At 42.2% G+C, this 12,480-nt stretch overlaps 1 long non-coding RNA gene across 1 annotated transcript in view; it reads right to left on the bottom strand.

Annotated features, from left to right (window-relative positions):
- LOC145714546 (uncharacterized) overlaps positions 1 to 12,480 on the bottom strand; it is a 120,424-nt gene that overhangs the window by 60,699 nt on the left and 47,245 nt on the right. Inside the window, exon 2 of the long non-coding RNA XR_014136881.1 lies at positions 8,637 to 8,781. This is a non-coding gene — a long non-coding RNA (uncharacterized LOC145714546). The remainder of the gene's footprint in view (positions 1 to 8,636; positions 8,782 to 12,480) is intronic.

Raw genomic sequence — 12,480 nt, 5'->3', positions numbered from 1 at the left:
CCACCCTTCATCTGCCATGAGAAAGAGACAGGCAGAAAGGAAGGGAAGGAAGGATGGAAGGAAGGATGGAAAGAAAACAAAGAAGTATGTTTCCATGTCTTCATAAGTTTTGGAAATTTGACTCCTTCAGCTGTTGCTGTTTAAAATACATGTATAATTCAATATGAATTCAAGAAGGACATTACGTTGAAAAGTTTCCCCTCTGGTAAAACTGACACCAGCAGCCCATACAGCTTGTCAGGATCTAAGGTTTCCCTGGGAGCCACTAGAGAAACCTACAGCAGGAGGAGGCATCAAATGGGGCAGCCTGCCTTTCTCAGCAGTGGATCTCAACGGGCCCACATTAGCATGTTTCCAGCAAGAACCACAGACCGCTGGTTGCCAGGAGAAACGCAGAGAGAGGCTGCCATCATTTCTGCTACTCCTGTTTGGTCTCCCAGGTACAGAGCTTTCTGATGGAGGTCAAATTTTTCATGCTGCCTACACTACAGAGGAGAAGAACCCAAATTCGCCTCTGCACTCCCTTTGTCTCCTCCTTTTAGTAGTCTGAGGGCTGACATGTTGTCAGAGAAAGATCTGGTTAGATACTTTGGGTCCTACTAAAACTCTGTCATTTTCACATTTCATGGCAATTGTTAAACAGGATAGGCTTGAATAGTGGCAAAATAATCATTTAGAATACTCTATAAATAACTCAAAAATTAATAAGCATGTCCCTAATACTTTCAGCAGGGAAATTATCTTAATCTTCCACTAATAGGGAGATGGCATGAAAAATTATTTAATCACAAGATACACAATGTTTAGCACTAAAATCAATCCAGGGGTAATATAATAACCAAATATTCTATTGTGATTTTAAAGCTATCATCCAAATTGGTTGCTGAAGAAAGAAACTAAACATAATAACAGCTATGGAACAATTAATATTTTGGTCTCACTAAAAGTTAGCTGTAAGAATTCCCATCCAAAATTACAAGCATAATTCAAAAATCACAGAAGACTCAAAACAAGACACAAAATGACAGTCATGAAATCCTTTGACTGCTCTAATAGCAACTTACATTTATATGGTGGCTTACACTTTGAAATACGATTTCACAGATGTTTTCTTAATATAATAATCCTTTGAAGTAGGTGGATATGCACCATTATTCCTGTTTTTCATATGAATGTACTGAGACTCAGAGAGCTTATGTAACATGGCAATGTCAGACCCTTAATTCTCTCTGCAGGTCACAGATGGGAATATCCGTTAAACAGTGGCCATTGGAAACTATCTGAAGTAGTCTACAGACCAACTCACCTTACGCTTGGGGGCAATTTTTCTTTTTTTTTAAGTTTATTTACTTATTTTGAGAGAGGCAGAGACAACACCAGCAAGGAAGGGGCAGAGAGAGGGGGAGAGAATCCCAAGCAGGCTCTGCACTGCCAGCACAGAGCCTGATGCGGGGCTCAAACCCATGAAGCCGCAAGATCGTGACCTGAGCCGAAACCGAGAGTTAGACGCTTAACCAACTGAGCCACCCAGGCGCCCCAGGGGGATTTTTCGAGACAGCTTTATTGAAATATAATTACCTACCACAAATTCACCCTTTTTAAAATTTTCCTTAAATTGAATTATAGCTGGGACACCTGGGTGGGTCAGTCGGTTAAACGTCTGACTTCAGCTTGGGTCATGATCTCACGGTGGGTGAGTTCGAGCCCCGCGTCGGGCTCTGTGCTGACAGCTCAGAGCCTGGAGCCTGCTTTAGATTCTGTGTCTGCCTCTCTCTCTGCCCCTCCCCCACTCACGCTGTATCTCTCTCTCCTTCACAAAATAAACATTAAAACAATTTTTTTAAATAAATAAATGGAATTATAGTTGACACACGATGTTACATTAGTTTCAGGTGTACAATATAGTAATTCGACAAGTCTATATGTTATGCTGTGCTCATCCCAAGTGTAGCTACCCTCTGTCACCATGCAACGCTGTTACAATACTATTGACTACATTTCCTATACTGTACCTTTTATCTTTGTGACTTCTTTATCCCCGTGACTTATCCACCTATACATTGTGCGTGTGTGTGCATGTGTGTGCATGCACGTGTGTGATCCTGGTGCTTCTGTTGTGTTATTCTGTGCCATCGGTAGCCCCAAATGAACCACACCTTTTGGTATTCATATCTCATGTCTTCTCCCCCACTGTATCCGGGCTGGACCTGTGTCTGCTTTAGTGAAAAGAATACAGTGGATTTCTGCTATTCCAGTTCTGGGCTTAAGCCTTAAGAGGGCTCAGCATCTTCTGTTTTGTGCTGCCAGGCGCCTGGGCTATCATGAGAGAAGTCTGACCATCCTGCTGGAGAGATCATGTGGAGAGACCACATGGAAAGAGAAAGAAGCCCAGCGATCTCAGAATTCCGGCCGAGCCTGGCCCCAAGCCAATCTGCCTGCTGTATTCAGCCACCCTAGTGACCACTGGGAGAAGTAACAGAAGAACCCCCGGCTGTGCACAGCCCAGGCCACAGAGTTGTGAGACCGTAAAATAAATGTTCTTTTAAACTACTAAGTTCTGCGGTGGGTTTGCTACACAGCAATAGATAACTGAAATAAATGTCAAAGCAATGGGTTTTAGGCTTCATTACTCTTTCTAAGTACACAGTTATTGAATGAATGAGTATTCCCAAATCCTATATCTCAAAGTCCTGATGACAGTTCTATGAATTCTGCATTGGCTATTTTTCATCATCAGGGAAAAAGGAAAGCCTGCCATGAAAGACCAAAAATTTCACAAAATAGGCTTACTTATTTATTTATTTATTGCCAGAGCAATAATGCAGCTAATTGTCTGAACCAAAGACCCAGGCACAATGTGGCCGTCTAGATATGAAACGACGCTCCATAAACTTGCAATTTCATTTCTCACTCATGAACGCTTTTCCGTCCTCTGAGGACCACGGTGTGCGGTCACTTTCAATTCTGGGACTGTCATCTGGGAAAAGGCAGCATCGGTTTGCCCATGAGACCACAGGTTCGCAAATTAGCACATTTTCAGTGCTCCGTTCATTAGTGGATTCAATGAGACTTTTAAAGGGCTGAGAAAAATCATCAAAATGTGAGAAGATGAAAATGATTAAAGAAAGAAATGAAGGTGGGGGAGGCCCGGCACACTGAGCATCCTGTGACACACCGCCGAACAGACTAGAGTCAGTCACATTTGTCACATCGATGGCTCCACCCTTAGGTCATTTGCCACTTTTGAGTGTTCGTAGCATGCTCTTTTCGGACGTTGCTAGGTTGAAATTCCTTTCTCTTCCGAGGAAGACCACATCAGATGTTGCGAGATTCCCCTAAACTGTGTGATTTTAAAGAAAGTGACTTTAAGAGGTTTAACTTACCATAGATTTATGCCTTAATGCAAAAAATCGTCCCGGCTTGCATAATAGAAGTACATGAATTGGGGGGAGGGGTTAAAGGCCTGAACTAATATATCATAAGATACAGTTCTTCCTGCTCTTTCGTCTGCCTCTCCAATGGCTTTTGCTAATTCTGTGTGTGTGTGTGTGTGTGTGTGTGTGTGTGCTGATTCTTTTTGAGGCAGCTGATATTGGCTAAGAAATTCTCAGGGGGCGAAGAGAAGCATAACACACAGCCTCTGCCTTGAAGGAGCTTAGCATTTAGTTTGGGAAACAGTAATATAGGAGAGTTTTAACCATTCTGAGCCACAGAGCCTCCGAGGAACTAATGCTGAAATCAGTCCCTCCTTCATTTGGAGACATGGGCTCAAGTGAAATACCCGTGTTGGTGTCCTCTCACTTCTTTGTGCCAATAGGGCAGCAAGATTCCCTAGTCCTCACTGCATTTTAGTCACCAGAAATATCTACAGTCTTGAAATACATCAACCACCCTATAGCACCTTAGATTAAACAGTAATACGTTTTTAGTTGAAAATGAAAATTACATTTCAGATATTTTTTTTCTAATAAAATAGTCCAAACAGGTGAATGGAGCATGAGCTATTATTCTCATTCTTTGGGTCGAATAAACTGAGAGAGGTCCACACAGTAGATTTAAAAGTCAGGAGGTAATGTGCTCATAGATAATAGGTTTGCTGACTTTGAGCCCAAACTCCCCAGAAACATAAATCTTATTCCATCTAGTTATCCCAGTTGGGAGTCGAAGGGGGCAGTTACAAAGCAGTTGATGATTTATATGAAAAGGAAGAGGGAGTCCTAAGCTCAGAGGTCATGGGGTTGCTGGGATGCTGTCAGAAAAGAGTTGGTCCCTCACTCTACATCCCATTTTTATTTTATTTTTATTTTTTACGTATTTATTTTTTTAATGTTTGTTTATTTTGAGAGCGATAGAGAGTGGGAGAGGGGCAGAGAGAAGGAGAGAGAGAATCCCAACCTCGAGTTCATGACCTGAGCTGAAGTCAAGAGTTGGCCACTTAACCAACTGAGCCACCCAGGCACCCCTCTACATCCCATTTTTACGCAGAAACTTCCAACTCAAAGCAGAAAAGGAATGATGGGACTAACATGGGAGAAGGCTCATTTTCTTTTCCAGTGTTGAAATAATACAGGTTTCCTGGTGCGTAAGACAGTATTAGGTTTACCATATCTGTATTGTTTTCACCATGGTGTATGCATATGCATGTACATATATATGCACATATGCACACACATATGCATATTCATACATGAATACACATGTATATGTTATCATCTTAATCTACTGTATTTAGTGGACACATAACCTGGGAAGAACACTGGGCCCTTTCTATTTTCATCTGCACCATACTAACTAACTTGCTGAGAAGCTTCCAGCCCCATGTTGAATAGAACTAGAACAACACTGCACAACCCTGTGGACTCTCAACTGCCTTCATGTTTGAGTTACAGAGCAAGGAACCTTTCTCATCTTCTCATACCCCACAGTATCCTTCAGAAGTGTTTGAACAGGGTCTATTTTTCTAGAACAAATCTAAGGCACGAACCGGGTTAACAGAAAACTCAGTTTGAATTTCTGGCCTGTAGTAAATGATTCAAACTCTCCATGCCTCAGTTGTCTTTTTAGTAAATCGGGGATGATTAAAATAGAGTCTAAGTGCTCCTTGATGGGAGCTTAACCATGTTAGAAATTCCTTTGACAACAAGGAACAGATTTACTCTAAACACAGGATTGTTGTTACTTTTTTCCTCAATGGTCCTGTGAACTTAAATAAGAGACAATACAATACATACCCTGTGTGTACTGGCATTTTTTCCCTTCTCCTTCTTCATGAGAGCAAAGAAAAGACACGGGTAATCCAACCGTGGCAAAGGAATAAGCCTCTTCCATAGCTCAGGCCAGACATTTCTCATGCTTTGTCTAGCTGTCTTTAATTTTCTGTTTGATTTTCCACTGCTCTCAAGTAGGATAGAGGGCTGTTTTGGCAGAAATTAACTGTGCAAAAATGTTTTACCATCTGCTAGAATATTCTTGGATGTTATTCCTCCAGAGCACTCATTATTAAAAATATTTATTGGACATTGACAATAGATCAAATTCTGTTCATAATATGGCTGCCTCACAAGCTACTACTCAAACAAGAGCAAAAAAAAAAAAAATACACAAAAATCCAATATTGATTGCATTTAAGAATGGGCAAGAGTTAGTTCTATCCCTGAATTCTGCTGTTCTTGACACTATTTTTCCTCTTCTAGGAGAAAGTTATTTAAGGCAAGAACTGTGTTTTTCTTATTTAGAATATGCACAGCCCTTAACACAATGCCTTGTGTGCATAGAAGAGGCTAAAAATGTTGACTGATTGACAAAACTGTGAAGGCCTGTGTCATCAACTGAATTTCAAGTTCCTTAAGGGGCAGTGACAGGATTTACTATTTCTTACGTGGGGGAACATCTGTTTGTTTCTGTTTTTAATACCTGGCATCTGACTCCCCAGGCTAGATTTGAAAATTTGCCCACGATAGAAGCTGAAACAAGAGATATTTGTTTTCTCAGCCTCCCTTGTAGCTTGAGGACTGACAAGTGACCTAGTTAGACTGATTAGAAGCTAGTAATGGTAAGGATCAGGTACCGTGGAGAATTCATTGGAAGTAGCAATATTTGCCATTTCGGGAGTGGCAATGGTAGCCTTGCAGGCTGTGGGGGAGGGTACGTGGTGAGACAGGAAGCTTTGAAATTGTGTGAGTTATGAAAATGGACCCAGGAACTAAGCTGTATGTTTTCGGGAGGGGACTCTGGGAGCCCGCTGGAGGGGGAGGGCGGAGAACTGCCTGTGTCGGAGCAGAGAAAACACTATCTGCATTTAAATAATAAGAAGAGAATCCTACAGATGTCAGTGTTATGAATCAATGTCAAGCAGTTCATTCTTTTTTGTAGTCATTCAACGATCATTTACTGAAGACTTGTTGTGTGTCATATGTTGCTCTAGGCTCTGGAGATAGAACGACGGATGAGACAGATAAAATCCTCAACTCAAGGAGCTTATATTCTAGTGAGAGAGATAATACGCCATCAAGGAAGCAGAAATATATTCTAGGTATCAGCTATTTTGGACAGAGTTGTTAGAGAAGTTCTTTCTCTGAGGTGGCTACATTTCAGAAGAGTGTTAAAGTGAGGAAGCGTAGGACAGGTGCTTCAGGGAGAGGGAGAGCAGGAGCAAAGTTCCCGAGGTACAGTTGTACTTGACCTGCTTGAGGAATGGTAAAGAGGCTAGTTTACCTGGAGCTGAATGAACCAGGGGAAGATTGATAGGAGATGAGGCTGGAGAGTGTCAGGCACTGTGATGTGCTGACCAGATCCCCCTTTAATGGACTTGTTGTCCCAGCTTTAAGAGTACTGTGGACAGACCTTCCCCAGCTACTGAGAGCCACCTCCACCAAGGTCCTGCCCCTTCCTAGGGCTGCCAGCATCCAATGACTGATCAATGAGGGAGTCTAAAGGCACAGCATCTTGACCTAACTTAGGACAACTCTAAAACACCATTCCACCTCTAGAACTCTACATGACATTGGCCAAGACTCTTGTTGAGCCTATGTCAAATTTCAATTTCTTCCTCTGCCTGTTCTTGCTTTGTTCCCCTCCTTTGCACAGATGCTGATCCCAAGGACACTCCCTAATAAATACCTTGCCCTCTAGCCTCCGTCTCAGATGGGGAATCCAACCTGCAACAGAGAATTGGATACGGACTTGTGTAGGTGACTGATGTGTTATGGGAAGCCTGTAGGTTTCTGAGCAAAGGAGTGATGGCATCAGACTTATATTTTAAAAGGGGTTGCTTGTCTGCTTTGTGCAGAAGAGACTGTCAGAGGAAAAGAGAAAGTTGGGGAAGTATTGCAATGATCCAGGCAAGAAATGATGGTAACGTAGACTAGAGAAGCATTGAAGGAGGTGATAAGAAATGAATCAGGATGTATTCCAAAGCCAGAGCTAAAAGGATCAAACAATGCTCTTTAACGCATCAAAGGGGCCATTAGCCTTAACAATTAGCATCAGAAACAAGAGTGGATTTAAAACGTGGCTATTTTACAAGCACAATTATTGCTTACAATGTGCCACACTAATAAAAATCAAGTCTCGTCTCATATTCATTACCCAAATGGTCTACATCCTGGGAACAAATGTCACTGGGTTACCTGGTGGGATGCCCAGGTAGTGCTGGTGAGGCTGGTGGCCTATTCGCTGACTCTAATATCGGTTCCTGCTAGATACCAGGTGATGAACAATCATTTAGGGTCAATTTGTTCAGGTTTGTTTGAAAGGCCTATTGAATTCTGGCTTTTTCTGTGATTCCTTTTGCTCAATTCAAGGTCTATTGTGATGCCTTGAGTGTTAGCTGTCTCTTATTACTATAAAACATGGGCTTGGGACCTCTCCCACTGACCTTGTAACTTTCGACTAGTCATACCCACGGTGCGGCATGCAGGAACAAATGAAAGCAAACAGCAAACATTTCAGGGCTGTTCACACTTTTCTACAGCACTCTCCAATTTCTCCCTGTTGTTGACCCTTGTCCCTGTCTCTCATGTTTTCCCCCTGCCCCAGCAATTTGGACTTGACATTTAGACTTGCTCTTCCAAGTATTGATTCTCAGCATTCTCTAGGAATTTTGACTCAGGTGTCTACTTTTGTCCTCCTGTTCGTGGCTGTCATATAGGAAGCCCTAGATTGGCCGTGGACCCAGAACCCCACCCCAATGCTGCCCTCCCTGGATGAATCCCCCACTGACGAAAGGCTGCCTCACCAGCTGGCTGTCTTTCCTCCGTGCTCCCGCTGTGGCTCTATGGTCGTCTACTCTTTGCATGGGTGCATGTCAGAAAATCCCACACCCAGCTTCTCTTTGCTCATTCTCCCTGTTTTGGGCTTTTCTTGGCATCCGCTCCTAATTTATGCTCTTCCGTTTTGACCACAGCCCCCTCCCTACCAACAGAGACCTCTTGGGCCTCTAAGGATGAAGGAACCACATCTTTTGCCACATTAATTCTGCAAGTTTACTTACATTAATTCTAGCAATAAACATCATTATTACAGCTCATATTCATGGCGCACATAGCTCTGCATCTGATGGTGCATGTGTTGGCCCAGGCCGCCATAACAAAACACCACAGCTTGGGGTGCATAAACAACAAAAATTTATTTCTCACCATTCTGGAGACTGGAAGTTCAAGATCAAGGTATTAGCAGTTTGGTTTCTCCTGAGGTCTCCTTGGCTTGAGACGGTCACATTGTCTCTGTGTCCTCAAGTTGGTCTTCACCGTGTGTGTGTGCACATTCCTGGTGTCTCTTCCCCTTGTAAAAAAGATACCAGTCCTATTCGATTAGGGCCCTACCCTTATAACCTCGTGTAATCTTAGTTACCTCTTTAAAGGCCCTATCTCCACATATAGTCACATTGAGGGTCAGGGTTTCAATATATGAAATTTGATGGGACACAATTCAGTCCATAATAGTGCATTCCCCACTTTGCCTACCAAATCTCATTTAATCCTCTCAGGAACTCCATGAGGTAGGTGGGTTCCCTATCATCCCCATTTTACATATGTGGAAATTCAGGTTTACTTTGTGTAAGGTGAAACCTGTAATTTTAGGTGCATTTAGGCCTGAATTCCATATCTGAGTGAAAGCACAGCTCACTCCCTTAATCTTTCTTGTAGACATCTTCTCAAAGGTTATTTACCTCTTTTGTAGGATTTAAGTCAGGTTACTCTAATTCTACTACAAGGTAGAGTATTCTACTAATACTCTAATATGGGTCTTTTTCTTCTATTGGCTGTGAGCTCCTTGGTGACCTCCAGAGCTATTTGGAGTCCACAATGATCTGTTCAGCTGTAAGGCCTGTACTGCCTCTGGTTCGTTGTGCAAGAGTCCTGAGAGACAGTGGAAGTCAATCCAATACAAGGGTGTAAATCATGGGGCTGTAGTTGGTGCAAGGCTCTGCGGTCTGCTTTTATTGCATTCTGGGAGGAGGACAATTTGATAAGTTTCCATGATTTGAAGTGGGAATGAAAAAGCGTGGGCATGCAATTCATTCTATTCAATTTCACCATACACCAAGGTTTGTACCCTCCACCGCAGTCAAGACTCTGAGCAAACAGCTCCATCAACACGAGGACACCCTGGGTTCTCCTTTATAGCATGTTCAGCTCCTTCCCTATCCCAAATCCTTGGCAACAACGAATCTGACCTCCATTTAAAAATTTTCCCATTTCAAAAATATTATCTTAATGAAATCATGTGGTATATCACCTTTCAGGATTGCCTTTTTCACTCAGGGTCATTCTGGACATTCATTCAAATTGTGGTATGTATCAACAGTTCATTGCTTCCTATTTCTGAGTGGTAGTCCATGTGTATATGAATCACAGTCACTTAGCCATCCTGTTGAAGGATATCTAGGCTGATTCCAGTCTTTGCCTATCAAAAATTAAAACCACTATTGGGGCACTATTGGGTGCCTATCACCCAATAAATTTTGCCTATCAAAAATTAAAACCACTATTGGGTGGCTCAGTTGGTTAAGCATCTGACTCTTGGTTTCAGCTCAGGTCATGATCTCACAGTTCATGGGTTCGAGCCCAGCAAGCTCCACACTGGCAGTGAAGGATTTCTCTCACTTCTCTCTGCTCCTCCCCCACTCACACTCCCCCTCCAAAATAAATAAATAAACAAACAAAAAAAAAAACTATTGACATTTGTGTATAGGTTGTTGTGTGAACATTCCTCTAGAATAAATGCCTAAGAGTGCAATCGCAAGGTCCCTCTGGATGAGGGAAGAGAATTTCAATTCCAGGGGGGACAAAGAAGCTTTCTGGATGGGGCCTCTTGCTGTAGTGGAGTTCCCTTTTGCTGTTTCTACCCATCTGCCTCAGTTATCTCTCGGTGGGGTAGGGGCGTCTAAGGCACGACCTAGATGGAGAGCACTTCTCCTGATTGCTTATTGTTGGTGAGGCTCCCTATTGGTCCCTCTTGTGAGTGATGTCTTGCATGATGTTGTCAAATGGACTCCCATTCAATCTGAGGAAGAAATGAACCTACCTGGGCTGCCTTCTGTTGCTAGGTCAGGAGTAGGGAAAGGCTGGGTCTGAGTTGTCTTCTTCTATCAGGTGGGAGCACATAAGACACTGTGCTGCTAGGTTGTTCTTTTAGTCTTGGGGTCTCAAAAGAGTTCATCTTCTTACCATCTTCCCAACTTCTCATTTTGCTGTTTCTTTCCTAATTTCCAGGGTTTATAGTTGTGCTTAATGGGGAGGAACAGGGCGAAAGGGGTCTATGCAATCTTGTCTGGAACTGGAAGTCTGGACTGATTTTTAAGATAAGCAAAGAGGTGGCCATTTTAAGGTAAAAATTGAGGTGATAGGTAATGGCTGTTTTTTACTGTCTTTTTTTTTTTTTATCTATTCAGAGCAATATTACACAGCAGCAGCTCTGACCCTGACTGGTTTCAGCCTTTTGCATGTAAGATTTCCCCTAGTTTTCACATATCTAAGCAGATTGCTACCCTCCCATCTTTTATTATGGGGTAGGAGTGGAGTGGGTGGATGGAAATAGGAAGTTTCACCCTCATAGTGGACATTTGTTTCAAAGGACTCATGCCCCTTTTTCTAATTTCTTCTAGGGAAGAAATGACTGTTGTGAAATTCAACCCATACTCCATGGCCTTATTGAAGTGGATCAATGGGAAGGTACTTCCCTGTTCTTTAGAACCAACGTTGAACATCAAGCTTTAGACAGACACCTGCCAGAGACTTAGCAAGCATTATATGTTCCGTTTGTTCCAACAGCATGAAATTTATCTTTTTGAGAAAGGAGCACTTCGAATTTTGTTGGACTAATTTAAGAAGAGCTAATAGACACGATCTTTTATTTCCACCTTTTCTTTTTCTTGAGAGACAGAAGACTAATGCATCCATGACAGGGGTCAGGGGCTTTAAGCTTCTGAAGTAGAATTTTTCCCAAGAATCTTCTGAACGATGCTCATAAGAATCCTGTAAGATAGGTATTATTTCCTCCATTTTATAGATGATGAAGCTCCATCTCGACAAAGGTAAATGACTTAACCCCTGTCTAATGAGGGACAGGAGAATCCACCCAGCTTTGAATTCTAGTCATGACTCAAAAGCCCATGTTGTTCCCTTAATTTAGTTAAACTTTTATTCAGTGTCAAGCATTGTGTTAAGCTCTATACACATCAAACGCTGTCTTAGCCAAGAAATGCTCTATTATAAATTTTTAAGTCCTGTGAAATTGTTCTCCTCAGTTTTCCTTTAGGTGAAAGCTACATGGACACAGGAGCAAGGTACAAATGTAATGGCCAGCAAGGGACATGATCCATTTCCCATACTACAACTGTAAGGAATCTCTGTGTTCTTTACGTCTGATGTCTTGAAGATAATGATATTGATTGTATTTCCATCCAAAATATCACTAGTACAGGATTTCCTGAATAAAGGATATAATTATAGTCACTATTTAAGTGGTAGTTTAATGGGGAGATTTTTAAAAATTTATTTTGGGAAGAGAGAGAGAGAGTGCATGTACGGGAGGGACAGAGCAAGACAGGGACAGAGGATCCCAAGTGGGCTTTGTGCTGACAGCAGAGAGCCTGATGTGGGGCTCAAACTCACGAACCACGAGATCATGACCTGAGCCAAAGTCGGATGCTTAATCACCTGAACCACCGGGGCACCCCAATGGGGAGATTTTAAAATAGATTAGATGTTACAATGTTCAGAAATGTAAATTTTACTCATATTAAGAAAACAACAATTTCTTTAATTCTGCATCATGTTTCTCTTACCCTACTATGGTAAATATTTTCTCTCTTTTAACTTCATTTGGCTATGGCAACGGGTAGCGAAGGAAGAGTACAACTGTGAAGTCTTTGCAGCTAGAGACATCTGGTTGGAATTCCCGCTCTGCCACTTACTTTCTCTGTGACCTTAGGCAAGTGTCTTCAGTTCGCTGAACCTTAGTGTCTTCTGTGTGAAA

The sequence above is a fragment of the Panthera onca genome, chromosome X (assembly GCF_046562875.1).
Source record: "Panthera onca isolate mPanOnc1 chromosome X, mPanOnc1 haplotype 2, whole genome shotgun sequence".
Classification (NCBI taxonomy): Eukaryota; Metazoa; Chordata; class Mammalia; order Carnivora; family Felidae; genus Panthera; species Panthera onca.
The sequence above is the reverse complement of the archived record's forward strand: the minus strand, read 5'-3'. Positions and strand labels throughout refer to the sequence as shown.